The sequence below is a fragment of the Lissotriton helveticus genome, chromosome 7, assembly GCF_964261635.1.
Source record: "Lissotriton helveticus chromosome 7, aLisHel1.1, whole genome shotgun sequence".
NCBI classification, from domain to species: domain Eukaryota; kingdom Metazoa; phylum Chordata; class Amphibia; order Caudata; family Salamandridae; genus Lissotriton; species Lissotriton helveticus.
Genome location: NC_136068.1, coordinates 1,001,921,505 through 1,001,939,131, shown reverse-complemented (window position 1 = coordinate 1,001,939,131; position 17,627 = coordinate 1,001,921,505).

Here is a 17,627-nt window from a genome sequence, read left to right as displayed (position 1 = left end):
TGCAACACTAGCCATGTTTGGCTTGGAGAAACGTCATACAGCACAAAACATTTTGAATGAGTTCAACACAAAGGTCTTTCACTGGCTGTCTCCAAAAAAACACGGCATTGGTTATGTTTCCACGGATAATGGCGCCAATGTAGTTAAGGCCATGGAACTGGGTGACTATTTCAGAGTGCCGTGTTTGGCGCACTGTATAAACCTGGTTGTTAAAAAATTCTTGGATAAAGACAGTCCAGCATGCCAGTTAGTGGTCACCTGCCGAAAAATGTGCAACCATTTTAGCCATTCTTTTAAGGCCCGGAAGCATCTGAGGAGCCTGCTACATGAACGTCGAATGCCAGTGAAAGCACTCATCCAGGAGGTGCCAACACGTTGGAACTCAACCTTCTACATGCTTGAGCGTCTGTATGAGCAGTTTACGGTACTCGATCAGTATTTCTTAACAATGGGTACAGCTATGAAGGAGGACCTGAGGTTAAATGCGGCGCAATGGGAGCTAGTTAAAAGCCTGACAGACATGCTTCGTCCTTTTGAGGTCTTCACGCGTGCAGTCAGCAGGGACGACTGTAATTTGGGAAAAGCTATCCCATTGTTGCGCATGCTGGAGCACAAACTGAAGGCGGTGTCTTCAAAGTTTCAAAAAGATGAAGAAAAGCAAGAAGCTTTTGTTTTGGCGGAGAAATTATTAGAGCGCCTACTTGGCGATGAACGTCTTCAAAAGATCCACTCAGAACAGCATTACATTTGTGCTACTATTCTGCATCCATGCTACAAAAAGGCGCTGGCAGGCTCTGCATTTTTTCCTTTTAGTGATGAAGATGTTACAAAGTACAAACGTTGGCTAGCCTGGTCAGCCATCAGGTTTGAAAGAGAACGGAAGCAAATTGAAGGAAAAGGCAGTACATCAGCATCAGCAGGCCATCCCCAGTCAAAAGACTCCACTTCTGCACCTGTGGCTGTGGCAGAAGTGAACTCTCAGCCGTTAAAGACACCGGCAACCGCATCATCTGCACCAGACACAACAGAAATATCGGGTGATGAAGAGGATTGGCTAGCTGAGATTGGTTATGGTTCTGAAAAGGTCAGAGCAAAAATTCAGCAAAGTGGAGGAACCGTGGAGAACTTTGAGTCGATGGTGCAGGACTATCTGAATGACTCAACAGAGGTCTACATTAATGCTGACCCATTGGCGTATTGGCATGGGGAAAAAGAATTGTGGCCAGAGATCACCCGCCTGGCTATACATTACTTGTCTTGCCCACTCGCAAGTGCGTCTTCTGAACGTATTTTCAGTGCTGCTGGTGGCAGTGTAACTTGCAAACGGACCCGCCTCTCGCCCAAAAATGTGGAGATATTGACAATGATCAAGATGAATGAGCACCTCATACCACCAGATTTCAAAGTACCAGATCGCACGACGGAAGAAGACAAGGAGGACAGCAACTTAGATGAGGGAATTTCTTCTGTGTTAGGTGACACTGACCTACTCCTGCCTGAATTCGCAGAGTATGAGGAGGAACTCTTCTTCCCTGACACCGAGGACTGAAAATGAGCCAATGAATTCAGAAATTTTCTTTTTCGTACTTATTCACTTTAATTCCTGTGTTTCTGTCTTTCTTTGTTTTGCACAAGTTAATATAATTAAAAGTTTAATCACCTGTACTTTTGCTTTTTGGCTGTTTGGGGGTCTTCTACTTTTTTTTTTTTTTTTTGCAGTTTTATATAGCGCGAACTAGAACCGAACCGAATCAGTTATCAGAGCGCTTTACATAGCACCAGTTACGTTACATGAGGACACACTTTCATTTTTTTTTTTTTTTAAGGCACGGGGAGATTAAGTGATTTGCCCAGTATCACAGGGGGTTTTGGCGTCGTTACCGAGACTCGAACCCAGATCCCCAGATCCGAGGTCGAGCGCCTTAGCCGTTAGGCCAACCCCTCTCCCTTGTTTTCGCCTGGGTTGACGGCTCTGGGGCCATTGCTGGGAAGGTCTAATACCGGATAAAACTGGTTTAAACAACACCCATGAGGAAAAAGGTTTTGCATTTTCTGACTTTTCGCTCAATGTAGCGTTTTCGGGGGCCTGTTTGGGGGGCTTCCTGGTGTTTGTGGGTGGGTTTCGGGGTCTGGGAGCACTACTGGGTATGGATAGTTCAGATAGCAAGAGGTTTGAAGGAAATCCATGGAGGCAGAGGGGAGTTAGGGCCTAGCTGCAGAGCGCGCGCTGAGTGATTTTGGAAATTTTCAGAAAAGTGACTAAGTCCACATTTTTGTACTTTTGCTTTTTGGCTGTTTGGGGGTCTCCTACTTGTTTTCGCCTGGGTTGACGGCTCTGGGGCCATTGCTGGGAAGGTCTAATACCGGATAAAACTGGTTTAAACAACATCCATGAGGAAAAAGGTTTAGCATTTTCTGACTTTTCGCTCAATGTAGCGTTTTCGGGGGCCTGTTTGGGGGGCTTCCTGGTGTCTGTGGGTGGGTTTCGGGGTCTGGGAGCACTACTGGGTATGGATAATTTAGATAGCAAGAGGTTTGAAGGAAATCCATGGAGGCAGAGGGGAGTTAGGGCCTAGCTGCAGAGCGCACGCTGAGTGATTTTGGAAATTTTCTGAAAATTGACGAAGTCCACATTTTTGTACTTTTGCTTTTTGGCTGTTTGGGGGTCTTCTACTTGTTTTCGCCTGGGTTGACGGCTCTGGGGCCATTGCTGGGAAGGTCTAATACCGGATAAAACTGGTTTAAACAACATCCATGAGGAAAAAGGTTTTGCATTTTCTGACTTTTCGCTCAATGTAGCGTTTTCGGGGGCCTGTTTGGGGGGCTTCCTGGTGTTTGTGGGTGGGTTTCGGGGTCTGGGAGCCCTACTGGGTATGGATAGTTTAGATAGCAAGAGGTTTGAAGGAAATCCATGGAGGCAGAGGGGAGTTAGGGCCTAGCTGCAGAGCGCGCGCTGAGTGATTTTGGAAATTTTCAGAAAAGTGACTAAGTCCACATTTTTGTACTTTTGCTTTTTGGCTGTTTGGGGGTCTTCTACTTGTTTTTGCCTGGGTTGACGGCTCTGGGGCCATTGCTGGGAAGGTCTAATACCGGATAAAACTGGTTTAAACAACATCCATGAGGAAAAAGGTTTTGCATTTTCTGACTTTTTGCTCAATGTAGCGTTTTCGGGGGCCTGTTTGGGGGGGCTTCCTGGTGTTTGTGGGTGGGTTTCGGGGTCTGGGAGCACTACTGGGTATGGATAGTTTAGATAGCAAGAGGTTTGAAGGAAATCCATGGAGGCAGAGGGGAGTTAGGGCCTAGCTGCAGAGCGCGCGCTGAGTGATTTTGGAAATTTTCAGAAAAGTGACTGTCCACATTTTTGTACTTTTGCTTTTTGGCTGTTTGGGGGTCTTCTACTTGTTTTCGCCTGGGTTGACGGCTTTGGGGCCGTTGCTGGGAAGGTCTAATACCGGATAAAACTGGTTTAAACAACATCCATGAGGAAAAAGGTTTTGCATTTTCTGACTTTTTGCTCAATGTAGCGTTTTCGGGGGCCTGTTTGGGGGGGCTTCCTGGTGTTTGTGGGTGGGTTTCGGGGTCTGGGAGCACTACTGGGTATGGATAGTTTAGATAGCAAGAGGTTTGAAGTAAATCCATGGAGGCAGAGGGGAGTTAGGGCCTAACTGCAGAGCGCGCGCTGAGTGATTTTGGAAATTTTCAGAAAAGTGACTAAGTCCACATTTTTGTACTTTTGCTTTTTGGCTGTTTGGGGGTATTCTACTTGTTTTCGCCTGGGTTGACGGCTCTGGGGCCATTGCTGGGAAGGTCTAATACCGGATAAAACTGGTTTAAACAACATCCATGAGGAAAAAGGTTTTGGCACTTTTTGTAACTTAGGGTTCGTTAGGGTTAGCCCTAGCAGCAGGATTGCATGTGTTTCGGGGTGTTCTTGATTTTTGCAACTGAGTTCTGGGGTTTTAGAGCACTCGTGGGAATGTGTAATTTTTGTTGCAAGTGATTTGAAGAAAATCCATGGTGGGAAAGGGGGGATCACTTACTCTGTGAGAGGAACTTAGTGTTGAAAACATTTAGCCATTTAGACTTAAAGGAAGAAAATGACACAGACTTAAGTTTCAGGAAAACAAACTTACTGTTAAAGCACCACCCACCAGACTCAAAAGCAGTAGTATGGTGGGAAAGGGGGGATTTGGCATAGTTAAAGAAAGCCTTTGCCACTATTCTTAACTTAGGGTTCGTTAGGGTTAGCAGTATTTCTATTGCATGTGTTTGGGTGGGGGGGTTTTCGAGACTTGGAGCAATGCTGGCTATGGATACTTTTTCTTGCTTGCAAGTGGTTTGAATACAATCCACGGTGGGTAAGGGGGTATTTGGGCCTACTTTTACTTTCAAAATACGTTTTGTCACCAGTTTTCTGCTAGGCCTCGTTTTTTGAGATCTGATTGGGGGTCTTCTACATTTTTGCGACTGGCTTTAGTAAGGGTCTGGGTGGGAGCACTGCTGGGAAGGTCTAACTTTGTTCTAAAACACAGTTTACAGTACACCTAGCTTGAGGGGAAAGATCCGCTAAATTAATTTGCCCATACTTATTTATCCTTCAAAAGGTGACTCAGACAGAGTACGCACTTTCAAAAATATTGTACTGTCTATTAGGAAAATCAAAGTGTGACTTTTTGCACTACACAGCGTACATAGCTTATATTTATTTATCAGTGGTGTTGTAATAGCACTTCCGGTTTTTCGTTCAATAATTACAGGCCGGGTTTCAGTCTGTGCAATGGGGAAAAAAGGATGGAGTCAGGCTTCACATTAGCAAGCCGCAATTCAGCATCCACCAGGCAGGCAGTGGACAGGGTGTCTTCTGGTCACCAACATTGATGGACGAAGCGTCAGCTGGAATGGAGGAGTGCCGCTAATAAGAGGAATTGTTTGCTGCATGCAACTTACTTACCAAATTCAACAGGACAACTACAACAACATACAGATACAGTATTCATTGTTTTCTTCTGTGAGTGTGACTGCATTTCTTGGATCTCTCTCTGCTTCTAAATTGATCCCTACAGCCATTCTATAGGTTTTACTTCGGCTAAATTTTAAACCTAATTTAATGTAAGAAGTGTTTCTCTGAGTGCAGAGATAGGCAAGTGAAAACGCTGCAGCCCTGTACTGTCGCATTCTAGTACTACTTACTTTTCAGTAACAATGCATGCAGTAGGGCATGCACTTCCTTTATGTCACTTAAAAGGTTTATGGTTAGCTTTGTACCCAAAGATTTCTTTATCTTCAATTATTGTTTGTCCATGCTGTGCTTTTTTTTCTCTCAACAAAACCTACCCAAAAAGAATCCCCCATTCCCATCCATTTTCCAAACCCTAACCCTCTTCCCCCGGGCTGTGTGGTTTTGCTTGATGTGTGACTAAATGACATCAATAATTCCACACACTTGCTGGGGAGGATAAGGTCATAGCAACAGGCTGGTGAAGGAATCCGAGGATATATTCTAGACTTACTCAGCTTCAGTACTATTTCTTCTAGTAGTAGCCAATGTCAAAGAAATTCAACACAAGTACTAGTTATACTTTCAATACTTTACCATTTGTTAGGCTCTGTGTGGCACTGTTCTAGTGTACTGTCACCTGCTATATTCTCTATCGTACCATTGTAATGCTACAGTAAGGACAAACGAGGTTTCATTTACTTTTTTTCCATAGGCATGCAACTGCCACTGTGTCACACCACTAGTACCACCGCAATGAGGACATTTCATCCGCCCAGGATTGCCAACCTTAATCGCCATTTCCCGTGGAGCCAGCCCTGGGCCTAGCCCTACTTTCAAACACAAATTACAGGTAAGATAAGCGTTTGGTGGGAGGTAGTATAATGGAGTATTAGGAATAGACGAGAGATTGACGGTAGTACTACTAAAGTCCTAGGACTCTTCAGGAAAACAAACTTACTGTTAAACCCCCACCCACCAGACTCAAAAGCAGTAAAAAACAGGTATGGTCAGATAAAGTTTCAAAAAATATATTTTGTAGCCCTAACAAAATAATCTCCCACAAGACCCTCCCTAACCCCAACGATTGTCCTTCAAAAGTCCCAAAAACAACCCAACTCCCAATTCCCACCCCCAAAAGTATCTAAAAAAGGGGCAAGGGACACTACACTACGGGAGGGTGCTGTTGACTTTAGCGGCCAGGGCATCATACTCCTTGCGGAGGGTGGCATGGTCGAAGCGGAGGTCCTCCACCAAGGTCTTATAGGTATGCACCTCCTGCTCCAGGTAGGACACTCTGAGGCATAAGCGGCGCTGGCGTGCCTTGCAACTCCAGTGGGGGGCAGCTGCTGTCTTTGCTGCTCGGCGGTGGCGGTTGGCTTTGGTAGCCCAGCTCCGTACCGCTGGAGCACTGCGCTGGCTGGCAGCCCGTGGGGGCACGGAGGAGGATGCAGCTGTCCCAGTGGATGTTGTTGTTGTATCGGTAGACTGCGTCTCCTCCTCCTCCAGGGCCACCAGCCGCCGATATTCGGCGACAGTGGCATCCAGCCTCCGTTGCCGGGCCATTTGAGCCAGCTCCCTCCTTGATGTTCTGTTTGATTTGGAAGGAGCAACTATATGAAGAAAGAAAGACATAGTCTGTAACCAATGCTCCTTAAGATTAACACAAAATGATTGAGCAGAAAGTTGTGTCACAGTAAAAGTAGCAAATTGAAAGCACAGTACATAACTATTGAGGACAGTATCTATCTAACCCCCCACTTCTTCATCCTTGCTCTAACATTAGTGGGAGTTTAAGGAACAAATTCTACGAGCACTATGGATTTCCATTACAGTCGACTATGACAGTACACCAGTCTTATTCTTCTTCTTCTCTCTTGTTTAGGAAAATTGGTACGTTATCTTATGCAAGCCGGCATAATGCCAGCGCAGTGAACTTGCACCAGAGAAAAACAGACGCACACCATGATGAGTGAGACAGACTTGCGTTACTGTACCGGTCCAGTACATGCAGGTGGTGAAGCTCTTACTTTTCTATTACGGGTGGCACTGAGAATACTCTGTTAAAAGGGCTACTGCTTAATTAATTTAGCTTTCACCATACAGTGCAAATGAGTACTAGAAAAGGAAAATGAAGAAGCTAAATAATCTGATTATCTATCACTTCACATGGGATGTATTTGATGACATATGGGATGACTTTAGGTGCTTTGCTTATTATTGAGTGAACAGTGATACACCCACACATGAATGACGTACTACTACTAAACTAAAGTTATTAAGAGAAGTAGGGAGTGTCCACCGTAATAACCGGATATATGCTGTGCTTGCAGTTGCAATACAAACTACTGCTACTATTCATGGTAGTATTTGGACAAAATTACAACTTCTTTTCCTTGCCTTTCCTACACTGGAACGGACGTGCGGGTGCAGTGTTACATGCTCTTCAAAGTAACACTTAGTTCATCCAGTGACCGTCTACTCTCTCTAGATACACATATGCTATCTAAGAGTCAGATAATACCATGATCCAGGCATCCATCCATTCAAAGTATATGCACACATACAGTTTCTGTTTCACCCACCCAGGCTGTTCTCCTTCCACCCATCCTTGCTTCATCTTTCACCCAGCCATGCACCATACCATATTCTTTCCTTCCCAGCCACCTCGGGGACCAAGCAAACACATATCTTTCTTCTTTGCCAGTCATCATTAAATTTCTCGTCCTTCCACACTTACTTACACCCTTCTTTCGCTTTTCGTTCATCCCATCCATCAAGTTCATCTCAGATCTTAATGGGATTCTTCTCGCCAAAAACTTCACAGCTAAGTCGAAGTACATTTAGAGGAGGCTACTACCTGGTTGATTTATAATACACCCGTGCAGAAAGCACACTATGCAGTCTTCAATCTCAATAAGTAAGGAATATATTGCTTACCTCTGCCCGCCACCACCGTGTGAACCCTCACAGGCACGTCCGGCACTTGCACCGCCTCCTCCCCAGAGTTGTTCCCCTCGTCCAATACCACCACCTCCGCGCTGGCCCCGCCACCAGATGTTCCACCTACAAAGTACATTTAGAATGTTAGAATACACCACTCACTACTATATAATATTTGGCCTAGGAGGAATAAAGAAATGTGAAAAAAACAGAATACAATGTAATAATTTGTGACTGTCTACTCTAAAGTAAAAATGTCTCTTTTTCCAGGGAAGGCTGTTGTCTTGCGGCACTTTTTGGCACAACTGATGAATGCTTGCTTTTTATTTTTAACATGCACCACTTTTTCTCCTAACAGACAGAAGCTTGACTTCTAAGAACACGAGCAGGATCAAGTTCAAACCAGGTGAGAGCTCGGCTCGACCACAAGAAATGTGTCCAATTAATCGTCAGCACTAAGCACTTTTCCATTTTCAGTTAAACGTTTAGTTTTATGACAAAGTTGATTTTAATAAATGTGTTTACTTTTAATAAAGCTTTTAAACTTAAATAGACTCTGTGGTTTTTGGTCCTCCAGACTAGAGTGGATGAGCTAAAGGTTTTGGAATTTTTGCAAGCATGAGTCCGTGCCTCTGACACTTCTTGACTCTGGACTCCGTACTCTTGTCCTGCGTTGGATAATCTAATCATCATTGGGTATCAATCATCGGTGACTTTGGGAGCTAAATGACTCTGCCACACTATCTAGTCAGTAAGGAGATGGGGGTTCAACTACAAAGTCTGTTATCACTGAGGTATGTGGAAAGTCTAACAGCACCTATTATAATTGATAAGCTAAGCAATGCATTATTTAGTGTCCATAGTTCTGTTTGTGCAGATTTGTCCCTGCAACAGTAGTAGAATGGATTGTCCTACTATCCAAACCCAAAGTAAAGTAGTATCTTATTCTTTCTTGGTGGTCATTCACCTTTTTATTGTTGCCAATTGTCAAAGCATAAACATTTAGAAGACTTGAAAAGACATTATGGACAATCCCAGAGGACTGCACTCAGTGCATAGAGCTATTGCTGACTAGAATGGGAGTCCAATGGAATTGCCAAATGTGCAATCTTAGTTAGCTACACAGACAGACTAATAAAAATAATCTAGTAATACCACAGGGAGTCATAGTCGAGGCAGGATAAGAATTTAGATCCAGTCTACAAGAAGATCAAAGGCGATTTAGAAAAAATCGAATGAGGAACGCTAGGAATAAATAGGTACTCTATATTAAAATTAAAACTTACTGGGGCCAGCAAAGGAGCCCTCGCCTGCCCGATCCTGGCCTGCATCCTGAACAGCACCCTCCTCCTCCTCCTGTGTCCTCTTGCCCCTGGGGGGAGCTGATGTACAACACGAAAGAAAGAAAGACCAGAAAACATGGATGATATTTGTCAACCAAATCAAACATTTCAAAAGAACAATAACAAAATATTTTGGCGAAATAGCAAATAGACAACTTTTCCACGGGATATATTGACCAATCTCATGTGGTCTACTACGTTATTAGCATTGCTTGATTTGCGGACTGTTGACTTGGAAAGTTCCTATGTAACTCAGTAAACAAACTACTAAAAAGGTTTGCCTAGGCCTGGCAGGCAGCAGTCCGCAGCACGCAAAGTGACAGACAAAGTCCATCGTGCTTGCAGATCAGTGAATACTCAAACTATCAATCCACCGACCACCACCACTATTTCTTCTTATAGCCATGTGTCTAAAGGAAGGACTGGACTTGAGTCTGTAGGGGCTGATTTAGAAGCCCCTTGTGGCTCTTTTGCTCCATTGTTGCGTGACTTTTGTGACGCAGCGGCAGAACAAAAGAGGCGCCATGGTGCGGCGTATATTGACAAAGTGACGCATATGGGAGATGCATCACGTTGTAAAGCCCTGCGCCATCAGGGGGCGTTCCGGCGCAAGGGAGGGCGTTCCTGCGCAGGAACGAATCCTAAAAGTGGCTGAGGGAAATCTACAAGATGTCAATCAGTCACTTTTAGGACAATGATGCGTGATTCAAACCCTGCGCCTGCTTGAAGCCGACGTACGGCTTGATGCAGCATTGGGGAGATAGGGCACCCCAGAGCATTGCTGGAGCTGCGCCATCGTTGGCACGCAACTCCAGCAATGCGCCGCCTTTACGGCAAAGAAGCGTAAGGCTTCTGTGACGTTTTGGGCCCATGGTGCGCCACATTGTAAATACGGCGCACCATGGGTGGTGGTGGCATGGCGCACAATTACTGGCGCATCCCTACTACTTTGCAGGGATGCGCCGGTAATTGAAAATCTGACCCTTAGTGTCTAGCATTACGCAGTTCTTTACACTACACTCATACATAATTTCTCAGGCCAATGAAATGAACACAAAATAGAAAACAAATAAGCATAGTAGCAAGGCTACTGAGAAGGAGAGCAGTGCACCTGAAATGCATAGAAGATTTTGAAATATAATTTACCTACAATGTAATCGGCAGCATTATTGCTCTTGGTAAAAAACTAAAATATGCAATATAATAACACACAGAGCGGGATAAAACAGAGTAGTGATGAAATAGATAGAAATAGCTACTACTACTCACCAAGCCCAGGGATCTCTACGCACGTCCAGCAAGTCGCGTTCCCGGTCCATGAGATCCGTCCAGCGGTGGGTGGCCTGGTTATAGGTGCGCCGGACCCCAGAGTGTTCAAACATGGCCCGGCACACCTTCTCCCACCGCTTCTGGCGCTCCCGGATCCCGTAGCCGGTAGCGATCCTGCCGCCTCCCATGATGGTCTTGGGGAGGCGGCGCTGGACGTGAAAGACTAGTGCGGCCACCTCCTCCGCACTAAAAATCTCCCGAGCTATAACTGTCTCCCCCCTCAAACGCCCGCACGGGAGCCGGGCACGGGGTGCGGGACCCTTCCCCTTTGCGGGCTTCTTCCCAGCTCCCTTTGCCATGGTCTGGGCAGAAAGGAAGCAAAATAAGAAAGAAGAAATAGAACAGGGAAGAAGAAAAGAAAAGCGTTTAAAAAAGTAGTTTAAAATTAACAAAAAGTAGCAGAAAACACAAAAATATAGAGCTAGAAAAATAGAGGGATAGATAATAAGTAAAATAGATCAAAAAAACTTCAAACAAGCAAAGGATGGCAGAGATTAAGAAAGGATACAGAGAGCATGCCCAGAACCATAGCAATGAATGAGAAACAAGATGGCCGCGCCCGTTCACGACAGCGTGGGTAAGTTCGCGCGAGATTTTCCTCGCGATCACACGCGAACATGTACGAGCGAGCCTCACACTTTGCGAGATTACACATAGCGCCCGGAAACGGAATTACGTCACGCAAACAAGATGGTCGCGCCCATGTACGACCGCTAGGGGAACTTCGCAAACGTTGCGCTACAAGCGGCTTGCGAACATGGAAAAAATCACGCGAACAAACACGCAGCAAAAAACAAATCGTGTATTCGCACGAATTCGCAGCTTCCGAAATCGATCTCGCACGGATTCGCGCCCCGCAAATCGTGCGAAATTGCAGAAAAACGATTTTTGCAGAACTGAAAGCAATCAGCAGGTGCAAAAGTTCAATCTTAACATTAGTAACCATGCACTCTAGTGCTTCCTGAGGGGCCCCTCCAGAGTTCAGTTGCCTATTTGCAACTATTCTATGACCCTGCTCTGACCCTCACAGCAGGCTCATAGAATAGCTACAAGTAGGCCAGAAAGCAAATTACAGATAAGGAAGCCAGACTGGAAGTTTAAAAATCAGTGACACATTAATCAACCCCAAATTAATTCATGGCAGTTGAAGCAGGGCAGGTGTGCTTGCTTTTTTTCACCCCCATAATCTACAGTGATAAACCAACCAGAGGGTGTCAGTGAGGATGTACCAGAGGGTGACATGGGTGTACCAGAGGGTGGCAGTGGTGAAACAGAGGGTGCTGTGAACCTGTGATGATGAACCAGACGTAGAAACAACATAGTCGCGGCCGTTGCGAGCCGAAAAGTAAGTTCGCAATTGCGAACTGGTAAACAAACCTTGCGAACTGGCAGAAACCCTTGCAAACACAAAAAAACACAAAAATCCGCAAATTCGCGAGAGTTCGCGGATTTTGCGGATTGCGGATCCGTAATACGCAAGTTCGCGTACACCAGATTCGCAAAATCCGCCCATGCTTAATGATGGGTTGTATGACATTACATTGCATGCTATTACAACACATGCCATTACAACAGGGTTATCACGAAGCACATAGCATTACAACGCATTACCATTATGACACAAACTTTTACCATGCATATGCCTTTACAATGCATGCCTTTGAAACAAATTTCGATGTACTAGCATGATTGGTAAAGGCATGTGCATGATCAAGGTTGCGTTTGTAAATGTGCGTATTTTAAAGTATAAACACTTTGTGTGTTTGTGTCTATATATATATATATATATATAGAGAGAGAGAGAAAAAAGAAGAGTGCAGTGGGGGTCTGAGGGGATTCATTTACCGACACTGACATCTCAATACCCCTATTCAATTATAGCAAAGAAAGAAGAAGAGATGTCCGGTCAAAGGGGTGTGTGTAATGTACTGAAAACTAAAGAGAATGTGGGATCGTGCAACAACCACAAGAAGTAACACATGGCTGAGAAACTCCCATCAGCCCACCCTTATGGCGGAGCATCATCATGTGGGATTCAGATAGTTGATCCAAACCTCGCCCAATCCATCAATCGATGGTGCGGAGATGGATATCTGAGGTAGGCTCTAGCCACAGTGTTGTTCAAATGGTGCTGATGAAGTGCAGTGCTGTGAAGAGATGTGAGTGAAAGTTTAAAAATGGCTACTAGGGCAAAAAATCAAGTTTAATAAGGATTGTCCTAGAGTCAAGATTAAAATAACGCCTAATAGTCTGAAAATATAACTATACTATGGCGCTGTGCAGGAAGGTCAACATGTTTCAGCCGAGCGGAAAATGCTGTCCGGCTTTCTTCAGGACCAAAGATGAAAAGCTACTGCAAAAGTGAAAGTGAAAAAGGTGTTACTGTGCATATAATAAAGTTCATTTCATCCTACCAGGAACTTGGATCCCCAATGTAATCTGGTGGAAATGAATTAATTGTCCTTTCCTAAAGGGAAAAAAAGACAGTGCACAGGTACATAGTAAGGTTGCATACAAGAATCCCCAAAATCATAAAGAAACAGTAAAAAAAACACACAAGACAAAGAGGAACGCCTCTTCGCTAAACAAAAGTAATATACTTCTGTTTTTCTAAATCTTTTTGATTAAATTGTTAAATGTCTTACTCACCCAGTTTTATGTTGGAGATAACCTCACCTCACCCGGCAACCGCTCGGGAAAATGAGGCCCCGCTCTATTGTGTAAAAATGAAAATAAGGGCACAGTCAATAACTTATTTGTTGTGTCCAGCCTAGTTGCTATATCATATTTACTATAAATGAAACCTAGTTGTTAAATAAAGACAACCCCTCTGTGATCATGGTGGCTGAATATCTACAAGGAGGTCGCTAATGGCGCGGAATGATCTGCACCATAGATGATGAAAAAACAATTTTTTTTTTTTTTTTTATTTAATTGGGCACAAAGACCCCTGAGTTGCTATCTAAGACCTTGTTTACAGTAAGAATATAGGATAGCAAGGGGTTAAGCTCAAAAGGATTGAAGTCCCCAACTCCTCTATAATCATAACCTAAGAAAAGATCAACTCCAAAAGTTGGTGAAAGACTGAATCCTGTTCGCATGAGCAACTGCCATTGAAAATGCCCCGGACCTACCTATCCGTCGGTACCCCTCTCTGGCATCCGAGAGGAAGTGGAGGTGACGTAGAGCACATAGCCACGCTATTTATACTGTGTTGGATTGAATAATAGCCCCAATTTAGTTCTTAATTAGGGACAAATGATCGCAAAATTACCCTTGTTGCGACCGCGTAACGATAGAACCGCTAGTCTTGCCGCGCATACGCAATAACCCTTAACGCCAGCGCATGCGCGTCAGAGTGAGGAGCGCACTTGATGGACCACTGGTCATACGCGCATGCGCGCTATCATCGTATAGTAATAATAAGCGACACGTGTATGCTCAAAAGGCACTGGTTACAGCATTCAGTTCTTCGAAACTACAAAACCACAACAACCCCGATATGTTTATTTCTACGCCGTTACGGGACCAATGTGCGGCGTATGGCACAAGCGATGGCTCAAATCATGAGCCAGAGAAAAATTGTGTTTCATGTATCGCTAGTGATTCCTAGAGTTAGTTGCTGTCACGTAGCAAAATAAATGGTGAAACAACATGGTGTCAACCAAGGTATATTTAAATTAGTACTGGCAAATCAACTCATTCAAAGGTATTCACTAATACTTCTCACAGTTGTGATGATGGTCTGGGTGTATGTCCATGCACCAGAAGACCATTAAAAGAGCCCACTAGCTGAACCAACTCAACTGATTATAGGTCAAGAGAAGGTTATTATGTGAGCATTAGTTTTACGCTATATGATAAGTCTATATATGAAGACCTATAGAGTACAGGTAGATGCAGTTATACTCAAGGGAGAGTTCTCTATGCATAACCCCCAAGCATATGATCTCTAATGAAGGTGAATGGAACAATAAGGCCAACCTATGGATGTAGCTATAATGATATCCATGGAATGTCGTCGTTCAAGCCTTTACTATCGCTCCTCAATTTGAAAATCCATTTCTGCTCCTTCAAAAATAGGAATCTGGACACATCACTTATGTGTGGTGGAATGAAAGGGTGTTCAAGGATCACCCACCTCATGTCTTCAGCTGTATGTTTAAAGGACAAGAAGTGATTGGTCAAGCGCGTGGATTGTTTGTGACATCCGATAGTGCTTTTGTGTTCACTAATCCTGAGTTTGATTTTGCGAGTTGTGTGACCAATGTACCTAAGTGGGCAAGGACATGTTATCATATAGATAACTCTCTCTGAGTTGCAATTCGTATGTTTGCTGAGAAGCCAAGGTTTTCCCATTCCCAAGTCCACTCTGTCTGTTTTGTAGGTCTGTGGACAAACACTACAAGAGCCACAAAGGTAGTGACCCTGGACTGGTGGAAGATTCCAAAGTGTGGTGGTGCTGTCCATTGTGTGTGTTCTCGGTCTCGTATGGACCAGGCTATCACGTAGACTGGGTGCTCTCCTGAAGGAGAACAAAGGGAGTGGTACATTAGTGTCTGCTACATTTAGAATACCCCAGTGTCTCCGTACTGTTTTTTGAATTTTATTCTAAAGGACACTAAATGTGCTAACAAAGGTGAGCCTATCTAGTGGGGGTTTCTCGGGCCGCCTTTCCAAAAGAGCCTCTTGATTATTGTTAGACGCCCGTTTCCACGCCTTTTTGACAAGATGTTTAGGATATTGTCGCTCTTGTAGTTGCATAGATAGAGTTTTCGCGTGTTTATCAAACAATCCTTTAGAGGAACAATTTCTTCTTAACCGTAGGAATTGACCAATGGGGAGGTTCTCACGTAAAGCTCGTGGATGGTGACTATTGAAAACAAGTAAAGACTTCCTTGCCATTGGTTTGGTATAAAGTTCACATTGAAGTCTACCTCCTTCTGGAAAGATGAGGATGTCCAAGAAGGGAAGATGGTCCTGGCGGAACTCGACAGTAAATCTCAAAAACTGATTTTGTTCATTGAGCCATTTGTGGAATGATTGGATCTCTAAGGGGGTGCCTCGCCATACCAACAAGATATCATCTATGTATCTCTTCCATAGCACCACCTGATGGAAAAAGGGGTTGCTATGGTTGAGAACACAGTCCTTTTCAAATTGATGAACATACAGGTTGGCGAGGCTAGGGGCAAAAATACTCCCCATAGATGTCCCTGAGATTTGGAAAAAAAACTGGTCTTCAAATTTGAAGAAGTTTTCCATCAATGCTAATCTAGCGCATTCCATGATGAAATTAATAGGAGTGATACTGTCTAGATCTCGTGAGGTAAGAAGATGTCTGATTGTCTCAAGAGTCTCCTCCTGCGGAATGCAGGTATAAAGGGACTCTACATCGAAACTGACCAAAAGGTCAGTTTCGGCGTTGAACTCAACCCAATAAAAAAAAAAATTTCATCATCTATGGTGCAGATCATTCCGCGCCATTAACGACCTCCTTGAAGATATTCAGCCACCATGATCACAGAGGGGTTGTCTTCATTTAACAACTAGGTTTCATTTATAGTAAAGATGATATAGCAACTAGGCTGGACACAACAAATAAGTTATTGACTGTGTCCTTATTTTCATTTTTACACAATAGAGCGGGCCTCATTTTCCCGAGCGGTTGCCGGGTGAGGTAGGGTTATCTCCCACATAAAGCTGGGTGAGTAAGACATCTAACAATTTAATCAAAAAGATTTAGAAAAACAGAAGTATATTACTTTTGTTTAGCGAAGAGGCGTTCCTCTTCGTCTTGTGTGTTTTTTTTACTGTTACTTTATGATTTTGGGGATTCTGGTATGCAACCTTACTATGTACCTGTGCACTGTCTTTTTTTCCCTTTAGGAAAGGACAATCAATTCATTTCCACCAAATTACATTGGGGATCCAAGTTCCTGGTAGGATGACATGAACTTTATTATATGCACAGTAACACCTTTTTCCCGTTCACTTTTGCAGTAGCTTATTATCTTTGGTCCTGAAGAAAGCCGGACAGCATTTTCCGCTCGGCTGAAACATGTTGACCTTCCTGCACAACGCCATAGTATAGGTATATTTTCAGACTATTAGACGTTATTTTAATCTTGACACTAGGACAATCCTTATTAAACTTGATTTTTTGCCCTAGTAGCCATTTTTAAACTTTCACTCACATCTCTTCACAGCACTGCACTTCATCAGCACCATTTGAACAACACTGTGGCTAGAGCCTACCTCAGATATCCATCTCCGCACCATCGATTGATGGATTGGGTGAGGTTTGTATCAACTATCTGAATCCCACATGATGATGCTCCGCCATAAGGGTGGGCTGATGGGAGTTTCTCAGCCATGTGTTACTTCTTGTGGTTGTTTCACGATCCCACATTCTCTCTCTCTCTCTCTCTCTCTCTCTCTCTCTCTCTCTCTCTCTATCTCTCTCTCTCTCTCTCTCTCTATATATATATAGCGAATGCTGGGAGGTGAATGCTGGCTCTAATGCTGTCCTCACGATGGAGGTTTCAGCTCCCCGGGTGTGACCTTTCTACTGAGGGCAACCTTCGTTTTTTCCTGTTTAGCGGCTGGCTCGGTCGCAGAGAGGTCCCGCCGCTGACACAAGCGGATCCAGGGTCTTTTCACTCAGAGACCCGTCTGGACTGGGGAGTACACAACTGTGAGTGACATTGATACTGGCATTGGCACCATGCATCAACCCCTCAAGCAAACCCACTGGGGTTAACATTGTTTTTAATGGGAGGAGTACAGCAGCACCCACTTGGATTAAATTGAGCGGAACTACAAAGACCAGGGTGCAACTTTGCACACGCCTACTCAGCGAGACCTCCACGCCCACTGGGGCGGGACTTATTACAATAAAGAGGCGTGTTCCAATCATTGCTGGTGTATGTCCTCCTGTTGCCAGTGATCAAGGAAGTGATTCCGAAACATGTTTGGCGAATGCTGGGAGGTGAATGCTGGCTCTAATGCTGTCC